Genomic DNA, 16,221 nt, shown 5'->3' on the forward strand with positions numbered 1-16,221 from the left:
TCCGTAAATACGCAAGTTCGCGGATTGCCAATCCGCAAAATCCGCCCATGCTTACATTTGACTGCAGATCAAGAGGTCCCTGGTTCAAATCCGTGTGTCCCCTCACCCTATTTCGATTCTGTTGTTTGTAATTGGGACTTTTCATCAATTCCATTTGGATCCTCTTTAACAGAGTCAGTGTTCCCTTGGATATTGCACTTTAATAGCATTTCAGTGTTTCCTGCTCAAAACCTGTGAGTAAATGCAGTTTTTAACACTCGGCTTGTTATTCCCTTTGGGAAATTTCTGAAACATCATTGATCAATTTTGGAATTCGGCTCTTCCTTTCATAGCACTAAACAAAGGGAATGGACTATGAAACCAATTGACAACTTTGTTATACTGTTTGGTGCTTTCTTGTATTGCACTGAAGAAATGGCGTATAAAACTTGGCAGCGAAGCAGTCAATCTATTTCTCATTTCACCTCTGTCTTCAGTCTTACATATATTCCACCTCTTCTCTGTGCATGCAAAGTATGTGTTTGCTTGAAGCACTTTATTTTTGTGCAACGTAGGAACTATTTAATTTCTCCTTAAAAGCTCTGCCTACGTGCAAGATGTACGAACTATCATTGCAGTTGCAAGAAGGCTGGACTGAAGAATCAGGCCATTTGCAAACGCAAAATGGCTTTTTCTGATGTATTAAATGGAAGGTACTCGAAAGGGGTGTTTGGGTGTACCTTCCAAATACCGAATTGTAGTGGTACGTAGAAATGTTTTCCCACCATAATTTGGCCCAAAACAATCATACTTCATCACCATCTCAGTGATTGTGGTAATCAATCCTCAAATGATAAGGTGTCCCGTAAAAACCTCTTCCCCTTTAAGAATGTTTCAAAACAATCATTGTATGTAGAGGCATTGGTCCTATGTACCACTGCCTATTCAAATAAAATAACAATGAAACAAATATCTGTTTTTTAAATGATCCAGTTTTCCTTTAATAAATAATATTAAGGACTACTTCTCCTGTTCCACAGTTTCAAGGTTGTACTTTCTGGCACAACTTAGTATGATCCTCACACTCTTTCATGATGTACTAATATTTTGTCATTCTGATTTTACTGAAAAGATGGGGATATAGCTCAGTGGTAGAGCATTTGACTGCAGATCAAGAGGTCCCTGGTTCAAATCTGGGTGTCCCCTCACCCTATTTTGATTCTGTTGTTTGTAATTGGGACTTTACATCAATTCCATTTGAATCATCTTTGACAGAGTCAGTGTTCCCTTGGATATTGCACTTTAATAGCATTTCAATGTTTCCTGCTTAAAACCTGTGAGTAAATGCAGTTTTTAACACTCTGCTTGGTATTCCCTTTGGTAAATTTCTGAAACATCATTGATCAATTTTGGAATTCGGCTCTTCCTTTCACAGCACTAAACAAAGGGAATGGACTATGAAACCAATTGACAACTTTGTTATACTGTTTGGTGCTTTCTTGTATTGCACTGAAGAAATGGCGTATAAAACTTGGCAGCGAAGCAGTCAATCTATTTCTCATTTCACCTGTGTCTTCAGTCTTACATATATTCCACCTCTTCTCTGTGCATGCAAAGTATGTGTTTGTTTGAAGCACTTCATTTTTGTGCAATGTAGGAACTATTTAAATTCTCCTTAAAAGCTCTGCCTACGTGCAAGATGTACAACTATCATTGCAGTTGCCAGAAGGCTGGTCTGAAGAATCAGGCCATTTGCATACGCAAATGGCTTTTTCTGATGTATTAAGTGGAAGGTATTCGAAAGGGGTGTTTGGGTGTACCTTCCACATACCGAATTGTAGTGGTACGTAGAAATGTTTTTCCACCATAATTTGGCCCAAAACAATCATACTTCATCACCATCTCAGTGATTGCGGTAACCAATCCTCAAATGATAAGGTGTCCCGTAAAAACCTCTTCCCCTTTAAGAATGTTTCAAATCAATCATTGTATGTAGAGGCATTGGTCCTATGTACCACTGCCTATTCAAATAAAATAACAATGAAACAAATATCTGTTTTTTAAATGATCCAGTTTTCCTTTAATAAATAATATTAAGGACTACTTCTCCTGTTCCACAGTTTCAAGGTTGTACTTTCCGGAACAACTTAGTATGATCCTCTCACTCTTTCATGATGCACTGATATTTTGTCATTCTGATTTTACTGTAAAGCTTGGGATATAGCTCCGTGGTAGAGCACTTGACTGCAGATCAAGAGGTCCCTGGTTCAAATCCTGGTGTACCCTCACCCTATCTTGATTCTGTTGTTTGTAATTGGGACTTTTCATCAATTCCATTTGGATCATCTTTAACAGAGTCAGTGTTCCCTTAGATATTGCACTTTAATAGCATTTCAGTGTTTCCTGCTCAAAACCTGTGAGTAAATGCAGTTTTTAACACTCGGCTTGTTATTCCCTTTGGGAAATTTCTGAAACATCATTGATCAATTTTGGAATTCGGCTCTTCCTTTCATAGCACTAAACAAAGGGAATGGACAATGAAACCAATTGACAACTTTGTTATACTGTTTGGTGCTTTCTTGTATTGCACTGAAGAAATGGCGTATAAAACTTGGCAGCAAAGCAGTCAATCTATTTCTCATTTCACCTCTGTCTTCAGTCTTACATATATTCCACCTCTTCTCTGTGCATGCAAAGTATATGTTTGTTTGAAGCACTTCATTTTTGTGCAACGTAGGAACCATTTAATTTCTCCTTAAAAGCTCTGCCTACTTGCAAGATGTACGAACTATCATTGCAGTTGCAAGAAGGCTGGTCTGAAGAATCTGGCCATTTGGAAACGCAAAATGGCTTTTTCTGATGTATTAAATGGAAGGTATTCGAAAGGGTTGTTTGGGTGTACCTTCCAAATACCGAATTGTAGTGGTACGTAGAAATGTTTTTCCACCATAATTTGGCCCAAAACAATCATACTTCATCACCATCTCAGTGATTGCGGTAACCAATCCTCAAATGATAAGGTGTCCCGTAAAAACCTCTTCCCCTTTAAGAATGTTTCAAATCAATCATTGTATGTAGAGGCATTGGTCCTATGTACCACTGCCTATTCAAATAAAATAACAATGAAACAAATATCTGTTTTTTAAATGATCCAGTTTTCCTTTAATAAATAATATTAAGGACTACTTCTCCTGTTCCACAGTTTCAAGGTTGTACTTTCCGGAACAACTTAGTATGATCCTCTCACTCTTTCATGATGCACTGATATTTTGTCATTCTGATTTTACTGTAAAGCTTGGGATATAGCTCCGTGGTAGAGCATTTGACTGCAGATCAAGAGGTCCCTGGTTCAAATCCTGGTGTCCCCTCACCCTATTTTGATTCTGTTGTTTGTAATTGGGACTTTTCATCAATTCCATTTGGATCATCTTTAACAGAGTCAGTGTTCCCTTAGATATTGCACTTTAATAGCATTTCAGTGTTTCCTGCTCAAAACCTGTGAGTAAATGCAGTTTTTAACACTCGGCTTGTTATTCCCTTTGGGAAATTTCTGAAACATCATTGATCAATTTTGGAATTCGGCTCTTCCTTTCATAGCACTAAACAAAGGGAATGGACTATGAAACCAATTGACAACTTTGTTATACTGTTTGGTGCTTTCTTGTATTGCACTGAAGAAATGGCGTATAAAACTTGGCAGCGAAGCAGTCACTCTATTTCTCATTTCACCTGTGTCTTCAGTCTTACATATATTCCACCTCTTCTCTGTGCATGCAAAGTATGTGTTTGTTTGAAGCACTTCATTTTTGTGCAACGTAGGAACTATTTAATTTCTCCTTAAAAGCTCTGCCTATGTGCAAGATGTACGAACTATCATTGCAGTTGCAAGAAGGCTGGTCGGAAGAATCAGGCCATTTGCAAACGCAAAATGGCTTTTTCTGATGTATTAAATGGAAGGTATTCGAAACGGGTGTTTGGGTGTACCTTCCAAATACCGAATTGTAGTGGTACTTAGAAATGTTTTTCCACCATAATTTGGCCTAAATCAATCATACTTCATCACCATCTCCGTGATTGTGGTAACCAATCCTCAAATGATAAGGTGTCCCGTAAAAACCTCTTCCCCTTTAAGAATGTTTCAAAACAATCATTGTATGTAGAGGCATTGGTCCTATGTACCACTGCCTATTCAAATAAAATAACAATGAAACAAATATCTGTTTTTTAAATGATCCAGTTTTCCTTTAATAAATAATATTAAGGACTACTTCTCCTGTTCCACAGTTTCAAGGTTGTACTTTCTGGCACAACTTAGTATGATCCTCACACTCTTTCATGATGTACTGATATTTTGTCATTCTGATTTTACTGAAAAGCTAGGGATATAGCTCAGTGGTAGAGCATTTGACTGCAGATCAAGAGGTCCCTGGTTCAAATCCGGGTGTCCCCTCACCCTATTTTGATTCTGTTGTTTGTAATTGGGACTTTTCATCAATTCCATTTGGATCATCTTTGACAGAGTCAGTGTTCCCTTGGATATTGCACTTTAATAGCATTTCAGTGTTTCCTGCTCAAAACCTGTGAGTAAATGCAGTTTTTAACACTCTGCTTGTTATTCCCTTTGGGAAATTTCTTAAACATCATTGATCAATTTTGTAATTTGGCTCTTCCTTTCACAGCACTAAAAAAAGGGAATGGACTATGAAAGCAATTGACAACTTTGTTATACTGTTTGGTGCTTTCTTGTATTGCACTGAAGAAATGGCGTATAAAACTTGTCAGCGAAGCAGTCAATCTATTGCTCATTTCACCTGTGTCTCCAGTCTTACATATATTCCACCTCTTCTCTGTGCATGCAAAGTATGTGTTTGTTTGAAGCACTTCATTTTTGTGCAACGTAGGAACTATTTAATTTCTCCTTAAAAGCTCTGCCTACGTGCAAGATGTACGAACTATCATTGCAGTTGCAAGAAGGCTGGTCTGAAGAATCAGGCCATTTGCAAACGCAAAATGGCTTTTTCTGATGTATTAAATGGAAGGTATTCGAAAGGGGTGTTTGGGTGTACCTTCCAAATACCGAATTGTAGTGGTACGTCGAAATGTTTTTCCACCATAATTTGGCCCAAAACAATCATACTTCATCACCATCTCCATGATTGTGGTAACCAATCCTCAAATGATAAGGTGTCCCGTAAAAACCTCTTCCCCTTTAAGAATGTTTCAAAACAATCATTGTATGTAGAGGCATTGGTTCTATGTACCACTGCCTATTCAAATAAAATAACAATGAAACAAATAAATCTGTTTTCTAAATGATCCAGTTTTCCTTTAATAAATAATATTAAGGACTACTTCTCCTGTTCCACAGTTTCAAGGTTGTACTTTCTGGCACAACTTAGTATGATCCTCACACTCTTTCATGATGTACTCATATTTTGTCATTCTGATTTTCCTGAAAAGCTGGGGATGTAGCTCAGTGGTAGAGCATTTGACTAAGCATGGGCGTAAAATCCGCTCCGCTCGCGGATTTTTCGGATTTTCGGCAAATCCGCAATCCGCGAACGCTCGCGAATTTGTTGAAAATCCGTGAATCCGCTCGCGGCGGATTTTTTGCTTGGTTGCGGCGCGCGGCGTGGTGCACGGCGTTCACTTTCCGTCATTTTAGCGTTTGCCGAGTTGTTTTTCTTTGCGAGTGACGCGCCATTTTAGATCTTGCTGCGTGTTCCCGCGGGAGTTTGTCGCCCGCGAATACGTACTCGCGGCTTGCCACCTTGCACAGCACACCTCGCGAGAGTTCGCAATTGCGAACACGTAGTTGCGGCTGAAAGGAACAATCTCGCACTTGCGAAATAGAGATTTTGCAATTTCGCACAAGAAAATCACCAGCAAACAGGATAAACCTTCAGAAAATTATGATTTTTATCAGAATCACTCCTCAGGTTGACATTTGCATGGCCTTTTTTTTTTGCAAGGAGTCCATTTTGGGGGGGGGGAGGAAGGAAGTGCCCCACAGTCTCCAACTTCCTGTTCCTGTCCAGCAGGCTCCTCCCAGTGCTTTGTCCATCTCCTGGTCACTTTCATTTGGATCTGGAGCTGGAAGGATTACTTTTTGTGGGTGCTGCTGGATATTTGGATTTGAGGCCTTTTTGACTGTCTTTGGATCACTTTTGGATTAGAAATCAACTTTCCCAAGTAAGTTTGTTTGGGGCATTACAGTTGCTGCAAGTAAAATTTTGGAACTTTTTCAGAACATTAAATAAATTATATTGTGGGTAGCCACAGTATCCAGTAGGACCAGGGTTGGTTAGGGGTGCATGATACAACTGTTTTGTTGAATTTAAACACCATTTAGGCCATGGATGGGCTGGGATTGTGCTGATTTTTGTCTTTTTTTTGGGACTGCTGGTGGGGCCCTTTGCCCAGGGGTGGTGAGTGTTGCATGGGCCTAGTCTTTCTGTGGGGTGTCTTCTTAAATTTAAACATAATTGAGGCCATGGATGGGCTGGGATTGTGCTTATTTTATTGTTTTTTGTCGTTTTTGGGGGGCTGCTGGTGTGGCCTTTTGCCCAGGGGTGGTGGGTGGTGCATGGACTGAGTGTGCCTGTGGTGTGGTCTCACTCTCTTTAATGTAAACATCATGGATGGCATTGGATTGTGGTGATTTTTGGCTGTTTTTCTGTTTTTTGGGGGTGTACTGTTGATGTGGACTGGTCATGTGGGTGGTGGTGGTGGCCATCTTGAGTGCTGGCTGGTACAGGCAACATGTGCCTGGGGTGTAAGGGGCCATTTTGAGGAGAGGCAGTGTCTGAGGCCTGCACTTATTTTGCCTACTTTTCATCCATTATGCCCAGGGGTAGTGAGTGTTGCATGGGCCTAGTGTTTCTGAGGGGTGTCTTCTTGAATTTAAACACCATTGAGGCCATGGATGGGCTGGGATTGTGCTGATTTTATTGTTTTTTGTCGGTTTTTTGGGCCTGCTGGTGGGGCCCTTTGCCCAGGGGTGGTGAGTGTTGCATGGGCCTAGTCTTTCTGTGGGGTGTCTTCTTGAATTTAAACATAATAGAGGCCATGGATGGGCTGGGATTGTGCTTATTTTATTGTTTTTTGTCGTTTTTGGGGGGCTGCTGGTGTGGCCTTTTGCCCATGGGTGGTGGTGCATGGACTGAGTGTGCCTGTGGTGTGGTCTCACTCTCTTTAATGTAAACATCATGGATGGCATTGGATTGTGGTGATTTCTGGCTGTTTTTCTGTTTTTTGGGGGTGTACTGTTGATGTGGACTGGTCATGTGGGTGGTGGTGGTGGCCATCTTGAGTGCTGGCTGGTACAGGCAACATGTGCCTGGGGTGTAAGGGGCCATTTTGAGGAGAGGCAGTGTCTGAGGCCTGCACTTATTTTGCCTACTTTTCATCCATTATGCCCAGGGGTAGTGAGTGTTGCATGGGCCTAGTGTTTCTGAGGGGTGTCTTCTTGAATTTAAACACCATTGAGGCCATGGATGGGCTGGGATTGTGCTGATTTTATTGTTTTTTGTCGTTTTTTTGGGCCTGCTGGTGGGGCCCTTTGCCCAGGGGTGGTGAGTGTTGCATGGGCCTAGTCTTTCTGTGGGGTGTCTTCTTGAATTTAAACATAATTGAGGCCATGGATGGGCTGGGATTGGGCTTATTTTATTGTTTTTTGTCGTTTTTGGGGGGCTGCTGGTGTAGCCTTTTGCCCAGGGGTGGTGGGTGGTGCATGGACTGAGTGTGCCTGTGGTGTGGTCTCACTCTCTTTAATGTAAACATCATGGATGGCGTTGGATTGTGGTGATTTCTGGCTGTTTTTCTGTTTTTTGGGGGTGTACTGTTGATGTGGACTGGCCATGTGGGTGGTGGTGGTGGCCATCTTGAGTGCTGGCTGGTACAGGCAACATGTGCCTGGGGTGTAAGGGGCCATTTTGAGGAGAGGCAGTGTCTGAGGCCTGCACTTATTTTGCCTACTTTTCATCCATTATGCCCAGGGGTAGTGAGTGTTGCATACTTGCATGTCCGTAGTCTTTCTGTGGGGTGTCTTCAATGTAAACATCAAGGATGGCATGGGATTGTGCTCATTTTTCTGTGTTTTGTCGAATTTTTGGGGTGTATAACTGAACTGATGTTCCTCTGTCTTCCATTGCTTTTAGGTGCACAAGAAGACTCAAGAGAACCACCAGTGCCAGGAAGAAGTCCTGCAGCGGTGTGTGCAGCATAACGTCACGCGACGTCACGTCTGGACACAGAACCCTCTGCAACTCGTGCAACTGCTGCCTGCTGACCTGCTCTGAAGAGGATGGCCCCAAAAAAAGTAACCCGTAGCTCCTCTAGCAAGAAAGGTGCCAGTAAGGAGCAGAAGAAGCAAGTTACCAAGGAGACTGGTGTGCCGCCCGCCCCTTTTTTTGGGAGTAAAAAAAAAAGTATGCCTGCAGCAGCAGCAGCGGGATCTGCTGGGGACCAAGCTGGCAGCACCCCCCCCGCTCCATTGGGCTCAGTGCCACCACCACCACCACGCCAACTTAAGTCCAAGCCCTTGAGTGCTGCAGAGGCAGCCAGTATAGTTCTTCAATCACCATCGACCAGTGATGTTGGCTCATCGCAAGAAAGCAGCAGCAATGCCCCTCAATCAACACAGGTTGTTGTAGCTCATCTGACGAGTGTTGAACAACCACAGCCGCAACAACAATCACATGTGCAAGTACAAGCCCAAGTACATGTGGAAGGAGAGGCAGCGCAAGGAGATGCGCAAGCAGAGGTGCATGGAGGGTCACAAGTGCCCACAATAGTTGTTCCTCCCGAAGTAGGGGCACATCAGGAAATCGACAATCAAGGCGAGGTATCATTTGAGGAAGCCACTCCTCCTGCTGATCCTTCATTGTCTTCCACAACCCTAGCAAGGAAGAGATCAAGGGTGGTGTCTACATCCTCTTCAAGCACACCTCCTTCTGATGATACGGATCAAACTTGGGAACCAGCACCACAGCCGTCTGAGAGTGAGGCACACCATGATCCAACAAAGGTACTTAAGCGTAAAAGGAAGCTCGTCCAAAGTCTCAGACTTATGGAGTGTGATGAGGCTCAACAAGAAGTGGCGGATACTGCTGCTGATGAAGACTCTGCCAACGACGACCCAGTCATCATAAAGGTCACTGCAGCCCCAGCGGGCATGCAGCAAACAGACATTTTGACCCTAGCCCGAAGAGCTGCTGCGCGTGATGATGATGATGATGATGTTGTCGATGAGGAGGCAGTGGAAACACCACAATCATTGGAGTTAAGTAGTACACCAACTCGTCCCGCTTCCATATTTCTTTCTGGCAAGAAGAGACCTGCGTCAACCTCGACCTTAATTAGTGGCGGTGAAAGTGGAAAACGTACAAAAGTTGGGCAATCCAGATCCTCCACTTCATCTGGCATTAGCTTCATGACCACCACCACCAGTATCGCCGCCTCCTCCAGGTCCCACAGACACTTCAAGTCCCCAGTTTGGGACTTCTTTACTGTTTGTCCCAAAAATCCAAAGTTTGCCATTTGTACCCTTTGTAAGCTTGCAGTTAGTCGTGGTAAGTCAGGTACCAACTATGGTACCGGCGGCCAGAGTGGTCATCTTGAGAGAAAGCACGCTGTCAAATGGTTTGCGCACCTAGCTGCGATCAAGAAAGGCCAAAATCAAGGAAACGTTGATGTTTCATCTGATGTTGACGAGCAGGAAGAAGACGTGTCAAACACTTCCCTTACACCCAGTACCCCTGTCAGCAGCACACCCAATGTGAGGCACACTAAGAGTGTTGGAGCGAGTGAGACACCAACGCACAAAAGTTCACCAGCGAGCAAAATTGGGTCAACGAAGTCATTATCAGCCCGTAAATGCTTGGTCCAGGCCAACATTAGAACAATGCTTACTTCAGACGTGCCATATGAACGCAACCACCCACTGACGCGTCTGTATAACACTAAGCTGGCTAAAATGCTAGCTGTGGACCTTCTACCTTTTTCTTTTGTAGAAGCGGTAGGTTTTCTTGAATTAGTTGCAACGCTCTGCCCTAAATGGAAGGTTCCGAGCCGGTTCTATTTTGCCAGAGTTGCGGTTCCAGCACTACATGAAGATGTGCTGCAGGCGATTGGGGCAGCTTTGCAGAAGAGTGCTGTTCACACAATACATCTGACAACAGACATGTGGACCAGTGGCCCAGGCGATGATTACATGTGCATCACTGCACACTGGGTCTCTTTTTCAGGTGTTATAGCAAAGCTAAACGCAGGTGTTGACCCGGACCAAGTTTTCAAAGCTGCTCGGAAACATGCAACACTAGCCATGTTTGGCTTGGAGAAAAGTCACACAGCAGAAAACCTTTTGGAAGAGTTTGACAAAAAGGTCTTGACAATGCTATCCCCCCTAAAACGCAAGATTGGTTATGTTTCCACGGATAATGGCGCCAATGTAGTTAAGGCCATGTTCCTTGGTGACCATGTTAGAGTGCCGTGTTTGGCGCACTGTATCATCCTGGTAGTTCAAAAATTCTTGAGTGATAAAGAGAGTCCAGCGTTCGAGGTAATGGCCACCTGCCGCAAAATGTGCAACCATTTCAGCCATTCTTTTAAGGCCCTGAAGCATCTGCGGAGACTGCTACTTCAACGTGGAATGCCAGTGAAAGCACTCATCCAGGAGGTGGCAACACGTTGGAACTCAACCTTCTACATGCTTGAGCGTCTGCATGAGCAGTATACGGTACTCGATCACTATTTCTTGACAGAGGCTACATCTCAGAAGGAGGACCTGCGGATGAGTAAGGCGCAATGGGACATAGTTAAAAGCCTGACAGACATGCTTCGTCCTTTTGAGTTCTTCACGCGTGCAGTCAGCCAGGAGGACTGTAATTTGGGAAAAGCTATCCCATTGTTGTGCATACTGGAGCACCAACTGATGGCGGTTTCTTCTGAGTTTGCAAAAGATGAAAAAAAAAAAACCATTTCATTTTGTCTGAGAAATTATTACATCGCCTACGTGGTGATGAACGTCTTCAAAACATCAACTCAGATCAGCATTACATTTGTGCTACTATTCTGGATCCACGCTACAAAAAGGCGCTGGCAGACAACGCATTCTTTCCTTTCGCTGATGCAGATGTTCAAAAGTACAAACATTGGTTAGCCTGGTCAGCCAAGAGGTTTGAAAAAGAACGGCAGGTTATTGAAGGAGAAGCCAGTACATCAGCATCAGCATCAGCAGGCCATCCGCAGTCACAAGAATCCACTTCTGCACCTGTGGCTGGGGCACAAGTGACCTCTCAGCCGTTAAAGACACCGGCAACTGGATCATCTGCACCACACACAATGACAACACTAACAGTGGCTGGGGAGGAGGATTGGCTAAGTTTGATGGGGTATGGTTCTCGAAAAAATGTCACAGGCACAGCAAAAAGTAAGCAAAGTGGAGGAACAGTTGATGACCTTGAGTCGATGGTGCAGGACTATCTGAATGACTCAACAGAGGTCTTCCTTAATGATGAGCCATTGCAGTATTGGCATGGCAAAAAACAATTGTGGCCACAGCTCTTCAACCTGGCTATAAACTATTTGTCTTGCCCACTCGCAAGTGTGTCTTCTGAACGTGTTTTCAGTGCTGCTGGTGGCATTGTAACTCCCAAACGGAGCCGCCTCTCGCCCAAAAATGTGGAGCGGCTGACAATGATTAAGATGAATCAGCACCTCATACCACCAGATTACAAAGTACGAGAAAGCACGCCGCATGAAGACGAGGAGGACAGCAACGTAGATGAGGGGATTTTTTCTCTGTTCGGTGCCACTGACCTCATCCAGCCTGAATTCGCAGAGTATGATGACGAAATCTTGTTCTTATTCCCTGACACCGAGACCTGAAAATGAGACAATCAATCAAGAACTTTCTTTTTCGTCCTTATTCACTTTTATTCCTGTGTGCTTTGTGTCTCTCTTTCTTTGTTTTGCACAGTTAATTTAATTCAAACTTTAATCACCTAATCCCAAAAACAAGACCATCATCAGAACTGTCTTCACTTGTTTGCTTATTGATTTGAAGGTGCCGCAGTCTACATTCCTCAGGTTCACAAGTTCTGAAGAACATGCTCCTCTATCCTCCTCCTCCAGACTGCGATTTCCCTCCAAGCAGAGTGCTGGATTACGCACAATGAAGAAAGACTCAGCACTTGTGGGGGTGTTGTACTTCTTTGCGGGTGAGTTGACGGTTTTGGGCCCATTGCTGTGAAGCTCTAATAATGGACAAAAGTGTTTTGGACCAAATATGAGGTGGAAATTTCTTGCCGTTTTTGCTGACTTGCTTGCCTTTGAGGTGCTCTTTGGCGGGGTTCCGGGGGTTTGTGTGTAATTTTTGGTGTCTGTCGAAGCACTGCTGCGACAGTCTAATCTTGATTGCATTTGCTTTTCAGGAAATCCGTGGTGGAAAACAGGAGTTATGATGATTGATGATGATGACCTAGCTGAACAGCGCCGCATTTGGAACGAAGGCCGAGAGATATTGTAAGTATGAGATTTAGCTTTTTCGCTGTTTGGGGGTGTTGTCGGGTGTTTTTTTGCGGGTGGGCTGGCGCCGGCGGGTCTTGCCTGGGGCATTCCTGGGAAGGTCTAATACCGGATAGAAGTGTTTTGGACAAAATCCATAAGGAACAGCCTTTTTTTTGCCATTTCTTCAGACATCTTGCTCAATGTAGCGTTTTGGGGGGCTTCCTGCTGTTCGTGGGTGGGTTGCGGCCGGGGTCTCTGTCGAAGCACTGCTGCGACAGTCTAATCTTGATTGCATTTGCTTTTCAGGAAATCCGTGGTGGAAAACAGGAGTTATGATGATTGATGATGATGACCTAGCTGAACAGCGCCGCATTTGGAACGAAGGCCGAGAGATATTGTAAGTATGAGATTTAGCTTTTTCGCTGTTTGGGGGTGTTGTCGGGTGTTTTTTTGCGGGTGGGTTGGCGCCGGCGGGTCTTGCCTGGGGCATTCCTGGGAAGGTCTAATACCGGATAGAAGTGTTTTGGACAAAATCCATAAGGAACAGCCTTTTTTTGCCATTTCTTCAGACATCTTGCTCAATGTAGCGTTTTGGGGGGCTTCCTGCTGTTCGTGGGTGGGTTGCGGCCGGGGTCTCTGTCGAAGCACTGCTGCGACAGTCTAATCTTGATTGCATTTGCTTTTCAGGAAATCCGTGGTGGAAAACAGGAGTTATGATGATTGATGATGATGACGACCTAGCTGCACAGCGCCACGTTTGGACCGAAGGCCGAGAGACATTGTAAGTATGAGATTTAGCTTTTTCGCTGTTTGGGGGTGTTGTGTCGGGTGTTTTTTTGCGGGTGGGTTGGCGGGTCTTGCCTGGGGCATTCCTGGGAAGGTCTAATACCGGATACAAGTGTTTTGGACAAAATCCATAAGGAACAGCCTTTTTTTTGCCATTTCTTCAGACATCTTGCTCAATGTAGCGTTTTGGGGGGCTTCCTGCTGTTCGTGGGTGGGTTGCGGCCGGGGTCTCTGTCGAAGCACTGCTGCGACAGTCTAATCTTGATTGCATTTGCTTTTCAGGAAATCCGTGGTGGAAAACAGGAGTTATGATGATTGATGATGACCTAGCTGCACAGCGCGTTACTTTGGACCGAAGGCCGAGAGGTATTGTAAGTATGAGATTTAGCTTTTTCGCTGTTTGGGGGTGTTGTCGCGTGTTTTTTTGCGGGTGGGTTGGCGGGTCTTGGCTGGGGCATTCCTGGGAAGGTCTAATGCCGGATAGAAGTGTTTTGGACAAAATCCTTAAGGAAAAGCCTTTTTTTTGCCATTTCTTCAGACATCTTGCTCAATGTAGCGTTTTGGGGGGCTTCCTGCTGTTCGTGGGTGGGTTGCGGCTGGGGTCTCTGTCGAAGCACTGCTGCGACAGTCTAATCTTGATTGCATTTGCTTTTCAGGAAATCCGTGGTGGAAAACAGGAGTTATGATGATTGATGATGATGACGACCTAGCTGCACAGCGCCGCGTTTGGACCGAAGGCCGAGAGACATTGTAAGTATGAGATTTAGCTTTTTCGCTGTTTGGTGGTGTTGTGTCGGGTGTTTTTTTGCGGGTGGGTTGGCGGGTCTTGCCTGGGGCATTCCTGGGAAGGTCTAATACCGGCTAGAAGTTTGTTGGACAAAATCCATAAGGAAACACCAGTTTTGGCACTTTTTGTAAGTTAGGGTTCGTTAGGGTTAGCCCTAGCAGCAGGATTGCATGTGTTTAGGGGGGTTCTATTGCAACGCGGTTCTGTTGTTGTAGAGCACTGTTGGAGCGATGCTGGCTATGGATACTTTTGCTTGCAGGCAAGTGGTTTGAATACAATCCACGGTCTGTATTTGGGCCTACTGTTACTTTCAAAGTACGTTTTGTAACCAGTTTTCTGCTAGGCATCGTTTTTGGAGATATGATTGGGTTCTTCTACATTTTTGCGACTGGCTTTAGTAAGGGTCTTGGTGGGAGCATTGCTGGGAAGGTCAAATTTTGTTCTAAAACACAGTAGTACACCCACCTTGAGGGGAAAGATCCGCTATAATATTTTGGCCATACTTATTGATCCTTAAAAAGGTGACTCAGACAGAGCACGCAATTTCAAAAATATTGTACTGTCTATTAGGGAAATCAAAGTGTCACTTTTTGAACCACACAGCGTACATACCTTTTATTTATTTATCAGTGGTATTGTAATAGCACTTCCTGTTTTCCGTTCAATAATTACAGGCCGGGTTTCAGTCAACATCCGCCAGGCAGGCAGTGGACAGGGTGTCTCTTCTGTCAGTGGTCACCACCACATTGATGGACGAAGCGTCAGCTGGAATGGAGGAGTGCCGCCAATAAGAGGAATTGTTTGCTGCATGCAACTTACTTACCAATTTCAACAGGACAACTCCAACAACATACGCAATACAGATACAGTATCCATTGTTGTCTTTTATTCTATGAGTGTGACTGCATGTGCTTACCTTTAGTTTGTAACCAAAGATTGTCTGTAAACTCTGTATCTTCAATTATTGTTTGTCCATGCTCTGCTTTTTTTTTCTTCTCTCAACAAAACCTACCCAAAAAGAAACCCCCATTCCCATCCATTTTACAAACCCTAACCCTCTTCCCCCGGGCTGTGTTGTTTTGCTTGATGTCTGACTAAAATGACATCAATAATTCCACACACTTGCTGGGGAGGATAAGGTGATAGCAGCAACAGGCTGGTGAAGGAATACGAGGATATCTTCTAGACTTACTCAGCTTCAGTACTATATCTTCTAGTAGTAGTAGCCAATGTCAAATAAATTCAACGCAAGTACTAGTTATACTTGCAAGCAAATACTTTACCATTTGTTAGGCTACATTATGGCACTGTTCTAGTGTACTGTCACCTGCTATTTTCTCGATCGTACCGTAACCGTTGTAATGCTACAGTAAGGAGGACAAACAAGGTTTCGTTTTCTTTTTTTCCATAGGCATGCAACTGCCACTGTGTCACACCACTAGTACCACCGCAATGAGGAAATGTCACCCGCCCAGGATTGACAACGTTAATCCCCATTTCACCTGGAGCCAGCCCTGGGCCTAGCCCTAATTTCTAACACAAATTACAGGTAAGATAAGCGTTTGGTGGGAGGTAGTATAATGGAGTATTATTTCGGAGTAGACAAGAGATTGACGGTTGTACTACTAAAGTCCTACGACTGTTCAGGAAAACAAAGTTACTGTTACACCCCCGCCCCCCACCCACCAGACTGAAAAGCAGTAAAAAACAGGTATGGTCAGATAAAGTTGAAAAATATATTTATTTAGCCCTAACAAAATAATCTCCCTCACCCACCCTAACCCCAACGATTGTCTCTGAAACGTCCCAAAACGATCCCAACTCCCAAATCCCACCCCCCAAAAGTCTATAAAAAAAGGGCAAGGGACACTCCACTACTGGAGGGTGCTGGTGCTGGTGCATGATGCGGCATGGGCATCATACTCCTTGCGGAGGGTGGAAAGCTCGGAGCGGAGGCCCTTAACCAAGTTCTTATACCTCAGGACCTCCTGCTCCAGGTTGGACATGCGGACTCGTAGGCGGCGTTGGCGTTCCTTGCAGCTCCTGTGGGGGGCAGCTGGTATTTCGGTTGCTTGGCGGTGGCGGTCGGCTTTCTTAGCCCGGCTCGGTCCCGCTGGCTTAGTCACGGAGGAGGATGCAGTGGTCACAGTCGAAGATGT

General features: G+C 44.3%; 2 non-coding genes across 2 annotated transcripts; both read left to right on the forward strand.

Moving 5' to 3' along the window:
* The first annotated feature begins 1,113 nt into the window (after positions 1-1,113).
* TRNAC-GCA (transfer RNA cysteine (anticodon GCA)) lies at positions 1,114-1,185 on the forward strand. Its single transcript has one exon. It is a non-coding gene; the product is annotated as a tRNA-Cys (tRNA).
* Positions 1,186-4,357: 3,172 nt separating this feature from the next.
* On the forward strand, positions 4,358-4,429 carry TRNAC-GCA (transfer RNA cysteine (anticodon GCA)). Its single transcript has one exon. It is a non-coding gene; the product is annotated as a tRNA-Cys (tRNA).
* Positions 4,430-16,221: the final 11,792 nt, after the last annotated feature.

Source organism: Lissotriton helveticus, chromosome 1_2, assembly GCF_964261635.1.
Source record: "Lissotriton helveticus chromosome 1_2, aLisHel1.1, whole genome shotgun sequence".
In the NCBI taxonomy this organism is placed as follows: domain Eukaryota; kingdom Metazoa; phylum Chordata; class Amphibia; order Caudata; family Salamandridae; genus Lissotriton; species Lissotriton helveticus.